The sequence below is a fragment of the Lipotes vexillifer genome, unplaced genomic scaffold, assembly GCF_000442215.2.
Source record: "Lipotes vexillifer unplaced genomic scaffold, Lipotes_vexillifer_v1.1 scaffold1413, whole genome shotgun sequence".
NCBI classification, from domain to species: domain Eukaryota; kingdom Metazoa; phylum Chordata; class Mammalia; order Artiodactyla; family Lipotidae; genus Lipotes; species Lipotes vexillifer.
In genome coordinates, this window is record NW_006771388.1 from 75,715 (window position 1) to 83,350 (window position 7,636).

Here is a 7,636-nt window from a genome sequence, read left to right on the forward strand (position 1 = left end):
ATCTGGTCTTTACACAGACAAGTAATTTGAAAAGTTAGGAGTATTTTAAAAGTCCTTTCAGATATTTGTAGATATTTTCTTTGATACAATGTCAAAACTTGGTAAGTGGTAGCTTCTTAGAAGTTAGTTTCAAGAAGAAAACTGAAACCATATTCATGTATTTTTGTAATTTGTTACATTAAAATTCATTAGTCTATCTCGTACTTTGAATGGATCTTTTCCAGATGAATGGTTTTGTAACATCCTCCATTAACCATTTAAGAAAATATCAGTTTACAGAATTATGCAGAACTTCCAAATATATGAAAAAATTACATTCAAAATGTGTAGTTTATAACATAAGTAGACATAAAATATATAATAACTATTTTCCAAAGGACAGGAAGGAGAACATTAAGGTATATTCTTGTAAGATTATACAATTTAAGTGTAGTGGCATAATATTTTTTGATGGTGAGAGAAGGACTGTAAACTTCATCTATAATTGTAGTTTTTTCTAGTTATCCTATCAGTTCTGTTAATTTTTACTTTAAGTAAAGTTTATCTATTAGATGCATTAAAATTAAGATTGTTATATCCTTCTCATAAATCATTCCCTCTGTCATAACATTCTCCTCTTTATCTGTGGTAATATTTCTTATTCTAAAATCTACCATGTCTAATATTAATGTTACTTCTCTAGGTACCTTATGAATAGGTTTGATATAATGTACCTTTTCAAACCTTTTAGATTTAAACGTATTCATTTTAAAAGTGGTTTTTATGTAGAAAACTTATAGCCTTTTTTCACCCATTATGATGTCTGCCTTGTTCCCTGAGTGTAAACCTTTTATATATAATATTGTTATCACCTGACTGAGTTTAAATGTACCAGCTGCTCTTTAGTTCCTATTTCTGCCTTTGTTCTTTGATCCAGTTTTTGCTCCTTTCCTGCCTTTACTTGGGTTAATTTAATACTTTTCAGCATGGTAATTTTTTTGTTACTATTAGCTTAGTAATTATGTTTTTGTTTTTTTCTTTTTGTCATTGCTCTAGGTTTTACCAAATGTATTTTTTAAAGCAACTCATTTGCTAAATTTCAAATAAATATGATAATATAAATCAAAGACTAATAGTTATATCAAAGTTTAATTAATAATCAGAAAAATTTCTTTATAAATCATCTTTATTTGCACTGCATTTGTTTTGAGGAAGTTTTGTTCAATATTTTTTTATTATTACTCACTTTAGGAAATTATAGAAGCCTTGAAGTGCATATTTTTACAAATTTCAAATTAGTGTACCAATAAAGACTCATTATATTTAAATAATTTTATTAATATGTAGACTTATTTAAATACTTCTACTTTCTGTCAAATTAATTTTTTTAATGGCATGTTTTTCCCTAAGTCTATTCCAAATGAAATTCATTTTATTCTAAGTAAAATCCTACCAAATTATGCAGTAAATTTCTGACAACTTTATCTGGGGCTGACAATGAGGTAATGGTTGTAGCAAACATCAAAAACTACTTTGGACCTGAACTCAGGTGACAGACCAAGCTTGTGTGAATCCAGACCAAAGCTGTGCTCAGATTTGTATAATTGAAAAATATAAGAGCTAGCGATTAGAGACTGAAAGAATAAGAATAACTCCACCTGAATTAAACTGGAACACAGAAAGTGACATTAACAGCACAGAATTAGAAGGCAGAGTGAATGCTAAACAAAGACTTTTCAGCATTGTCAAGAAAGTCACTGAAATATTCTCTCTGTGGGACATTTGTAGCAATAGCTAACCTTGTACTAATGGAATAACAATGCATAAAAGCCATAAAAAACAACAAAAGGTGCAACTTACCAGAAGATATATGCTCAGCATGCAAAACCCAAGTGAAAATACAGCCTTGAGTACATGCTTCAGAAGACAGCCCATCAATCTGTGAACAGAGAAAAAAAGCAAATAATTCAGAGAGTATTTCTTTTAAGAGGTAAAACAAAGTCACAAGAAAAAGAACTTCTTTTGCTACTATTTCCATATGAAATACTGTGGAAAGAAACCAAAAAATAGAAAACTTTTACAATTTACATATTAATAATATATATACCTCTAGCTACTTAGGTCTTTATATTTTATAAAGAGTTCATTTTTTTTTTAAATAGAGCAGCAAGATATCACGTGTGAAATACGAGTAAGATATATCGCTTTCTTTAAACGTTTCTTTACACGTGGACTAAAAAGTAGCTAAGATCATAAGAATTAGCAAATTATTTGTATAAATATTTAATTTCTTTTATGAAATGGACATTATCATGAATACCTTTATGTATTACCTGCAAATGAAAAGTGGAAACTTACTGCCAACTGGTGACCCAAGCTGGTTTCTAACGTAGTTGAATTCACTGCATAATTTAGAAATTGTTTTAGAGGCTATTTATTTTCCATCCCTTTTATTTCCATTTTCTGGGTTAGAGTCTGCAGAAGAACAGCTGCGGACCACTCAGCGGTTGCTCCTCCCATTTCGTGGCCTGAGCAGTGGCAGCTGCAGCCCATGTTCAGTGGCATCTTCAGTGACCGCTGTGCACTGTGGTTCTCAGTGGGGACCTGCTGGGCAGGCACAGAAGGCACCTGCCGCCTTCAGACCAGGCTGCCACCTCGGGTTGAGCAGCAGTAAATTCAGGAGCTGGAGCAGTCCGTCCACCCTGAATTCCTCCTTGCTCACAGCCTTCTCAGCTGAGGCCCGCCCTTCCTTTACCACCTGTTGAGAATCTTCGCACAAGTCGAGAGTAGGCGGGACTCCCGCAGGTGCTCACGGGAGAGGGAACCGCGCATGCGCAGAACTTCCCCGGTCAGCGTCCGTCAATCACGTCAGACCCGTAGAGCGAGCTCCCAGTAGTTGCGCAGATGGCGGTGTACACACAGCACAGAGACTGGTTTGTGTTACACGGAGCAGTGGTAGGCAGGTTCACAGAAGATGCCTCTTACGCCGGTGGTCAGGCCTGGTGTCGGGAACCACCGCGAGTCTCGGCTCCCGGAAGCCTGCCGGGCTCCGGTGAGTGAGGTTCCAGGAGCGAGGTGACCAGCAGTAGGAGTGGCGCCAATGGCAGCAGCAAACTTCGGCACAGCTCTCTGGCTGGATGTTATGATACTGACATCAGCCAGGTTTTCAACGGCAGTGATGGCAGGAGCGGACAGCAGAAGCTTCTCCCAGGTTCTCTTCAGATTTAGAGGTATTGCCATCACTTTTCCTTCTTAGATAACTGTCCGATTTGGAAGTAAAGGTTGGTGCCACCTAAGTGCGTTCCTGCTGCAAGGAATCTGAGGACATCCTCCTTCATTTGTAGGACATCAAAAGCTCTGGACATTGTGAAAGTTTCCCTTTAAGTTATGCTGGGAACCCAGAAAAATGCTGTATGGATCTCTCTCTGGGTAGCATGGAAAAGCTTAGAAATCTAATTTTGGAAACCCCCATATACAAAGCTAAAGGACAAACCACAGACTGGGAAAATACACCTGCAATACATATAACAACAACAAAAAAGTATTCATATCAAGAACATAAATAGAACTACTACAGGAGAGAAAAAAAACACGATTATAAAAATGGTATATGGGGTGCTTGTGTGCTGTGTGTAAGTCTTAGAAGAAAGAAATGGGTGGATCTCAGGGCTACGGGTGTTTTGTTGGTTGCTAAACAAAGTTCCGAGTTCCAGCACACTTCCTGTTTTTCCTACAGCATTTCTAGGATTAGGGGAAGGGACATTTATAACTATATTTGAAAAATATGAATAATCTAATAAGCATAGAAATGAATAAGCAGTTTACACACAAATTAACATAATGATGCATAAATTGATATGTAATTAAGTGAATGCAAGTCAAAATAGCATTATACAATTTTGCAAACATTTAAAAATATTAATAATGTGTAGTTCAACCTTTGTAAAAAATTATCAGAATAATTAAAATGCGTGAAAGATAAATTTTCATATATTTCCTGCCCTATCAGTTCCACAGCTGGGAATGTCCTATTTTCATATGTGCAAAGAAATATATAAAACAAGTTTATTTCAGCAAAGCTGTTATTAGCCAAAAAAGAAACAACTTAATTTATTCTATAAAATTCTATGCAAATATTCTATGCAACTGTTGCAAGTAATTTAAAAATCATAAAAACAACAAAATAAAGTATTTCAATGAAATGAGGAGTATATTATTATAGTCCTGTTAGAAATCATTTTGCCAAAGATGTTCAGAGCTAGGTTAAGAAACCTGGTTTGGAGGGTAATATTTCTATTTAATATGCCTTCATTCATTTACGCTTATGAGATTAAAAGTAATACATTTGACCCTTGAACAACACGAGCTTGAACTGCTCAGGTACACTTATATGCAGATTTTTTTCAATAAGTATCGTACTTGTATTTTCATTTTACAGATCTTTAAATTAACTAAGAAAAATTTGTGTTGGATTAGAAATCACAATGTGTGGAATCAAAAGAACTAGAGTTTGAGTCCTGAGTCTATACAAGCTATGTCAGCTTCCTGCCCTTTGGTGAATCATTTATCAGTTCCTTTGTTTTTTGAATCAGAGATGGCAGTAGGAGAACTTTCAAATGGGGGAGGGGGTCAGCACCCCCAACCCCTCATTGTTTAAAGGTCAACTGCATTTCATTCATTAATGAATTCATGTCATCTCTTTACTCTTTTAACAGATATGTAAATACTGCTCATAAAAGAGAAATTCACTCTTTTTTTCTGGTCTGTTTTGCAGTGTCTCTTAGAGCACAGTTGGTACTGACATACAAATTAAAGAATGAAAATTAACCTTCCTTTGAAGAATTGCAAATGACACCCCTTTTGGGTATATCAAGGAGAAAAAAAAAACAAGGTGTTTTCCCTCTGGGCAGAGATAGCCATATCACACAGAACACACGTTTGGCCAGAAAGGCAACAGCTACATTATAGTTCTTGCTCCTGGCCCCGTCGGCCAGGTACCATTAGGTAGAGTATACCCTGACAATCTTACTCAGAGATGTTAGAAATTGGAAAAGATACTGATGAAAATACAGTCATATGATTGAATCAATATACTTTTCTGTTTTCTCTATAACCTTACTTATATATGTTGAAATAAACAAATGCATTGGAATGGCAATTGTAAACTCATTATGAAGTATTCTGGATAATTTAGTCTTAAAATCTTTTCACTTTTATTTGTAGATTCTGTGGAAGAAAGAATCTCCATCATTGCTCAGCAGATAACTTTCTGATGTTTAACAAAAGGTAAGAAATATGTTCTACATTGAGACCAGAATAATGTATGCTGATGGTAGTCTGTTAAGGGTTCAAAAGCAGGGTGAGGGCAGTAGAATATGCATTCTAATGACTTTGGGATAGTTGTAATATTAGGAGAATCAGTAGGGGAATTTCCACTGTCTGTTTGAAGTATTTAATACCAGTTGCTGGGGAAGCATATTTTCACAAAACTGAATTTAAGCCCTGTAAAAAATTAATAACAGAAACCTTAATTAAATAGTCTGGAGATCAGAAGAGGGGAGCTGTCAGGCCGTGCAACATAGCAGAGCCCAACAGAAAGAAGGAAGACGCCTCTTCTTTCCTGACAAGGACTCAGCCAATGAAAATTCATTGACTCTTTGTTTACCACAGCTCTCCCAACTTCCTTTTCCCCTCTCTAAAAGCATTCTCCTTCCCATACCTTGGGGGGACGTGCATGTGGCTTGCCAATGTGGCAGACCTCTAATTGCAATTCTCTGCTGATCTCAAATTTTCACCTATCTTTGCTGGAGAAATATCTGGCAGTCTATTTACTTCAGGTCAACAGCCCTGTATCCTTTCCTTATGCTCTGTATTCCATGGGATCTGAATTTGACATTTGGATGAATTTAGTTGGGTGCTGAGGAAGTAAGAAGGGGTGAAAAAGAAACTCACCTTTAAATAACGTTTAGTTTACTTGGCTTCTCTTCCACATTATTCAGATATGTTTCCTAAAGGCTTTATTTGAAAAGTACTTTTATTTAGTTTTATTTTGATTAAAGGCTAGTAGTATTATAGAATAATTGAAAAGTCAGTAGCAGCTGAAGGAGAGCAGAGTACGTCATCCCAAAATATGCCTCTTGGGCATGAGGATTATTTTGAATTGATTATTTTTTAAGAAACAGCAGACATAGGAGACGCTCTAAAAATGAGTAGTAGAAGTTACCCTTTTGTAAGAGAGATTTACATTTATAAGGGAAACCTCTGTTTGTAAGAGTATCTCTGCCCCAGGAAAAGAGGATGATTCCAAATCTAGAAACTCTTTATCAATGAAGAAGACTTAAGTCTGCATTAACAACCTTAGCTTCATTTACTGTGCTTTTCTTAATAACCCTCCATAACGGCACCCTCCGCCCCCAACATCTCCTGTTGTTTTTAGCTGGAGATAGTGTAAGGTCGGATCTTAAACGGCACCGCGAAACAGAGGAAAGCTTCAAGTGAGCTTTATTAGGGAGCGCTCCCGGGCGAGGTGCACTGGTCCGAGAGAAAGGGGCCAGAGAAGTCACCCCCGGGCGAGGGTTGGGCAAGATTTTATAGGGGAAGAAGGGAAAGGGGTGTGGTGAACCTCCTAGCGCAGGGTATTCCTTATTTGGTGGTCTTTTCGGGTATCCTGGCAATATCTGGTGCCGGTTGCATCAGTCTTGGGACCGTTAGTCCCGCCCCTCGAAAGGCGGGAAGGCTGGGCCGGGTGGAAAGTCCCCAGGTCAGTTTCTGGAACTGGGTGGTCCGGAAAGTTTCCGTCTGATGCAACCTGTGAGTTTGATTGCGTTCCCCTGCCTCGGGCCAGTTGGCCTTACAGATAGTATTTAAGGTGATGGCTTGGGCCATTTTGGAGAGTTACTCAGTTTTTCTGGGAATCTTCCATGTATACAGTAGGTATACATGTTACTAAACTTGTCTTCTCCTGTTGATTGGTCTTTATTACAGGGAGTGTCTCAGCCAAAAATCTAGAAGGGTAGAGGGAAATTTATTTTTCTTCCTTTACATAGCACAAGATCAAAACGATTAAAAAGAGAAGGAAATCAGCAGCTTTTGTTTCATCAGTAAAGAGATCTCATTTCAGAAATTAATTATTTTTTGCATATATATCTGTAATCAGCGTTTCTTTAACCTGTAATCCTTAACGAACCTGTAAGAATATTGCTACCTCGTGATTTAATCGTTGGGAAGATGTACACGGTAAACAACGATTTTACCTGCTTTGCCTGCTTGTGTCTTTGATACCTTATTAAGAGAAAGTTTTGCATTTTGCGTTTGTTTCAAATTTATTTTTTCAGCTATTTTGAATTTTTGTACTGTTGAGTATTTTTAAGTAGTCTATAAAAGGATTTATCCTGAGCCCTTACATTACATTTTTCTCATTAATTTAGCCATTAGTATACCCAAAATAGTATGGAAAGATACTCTTTAAGGGTATCTTTTTATAAAATTGCAATATTTATATATTAAAATTCTTGTAACATCTGATGAGATGCCAAAGACTTTGATATGCTAAATAGAACTGAAAATTTTAAAAGAAAATTGGGTAATTACACTTCAACACAAAATGAGAAGTAAATTAGTCAAGGAATTTGATAGTTCTGTGTACTAATTCAAGTTA

At 36.4% G+C, this 7,636-nt stretch overlaps 1 pseudogene; it reads right to left on the bottom strand.

Annotated features, from left to right (window-relative positions):
• Positions 1-2,828: 2,828 nt before the first annotated feature.
• LOC103084361 (40S ribosomal protein SA pseudogene) lies at positions 2,829-3,344 on the bottom strand (annotated as a pseudogene).
• Positions 3,345-7,636: the final 4,292 nt, after the last annotated feature.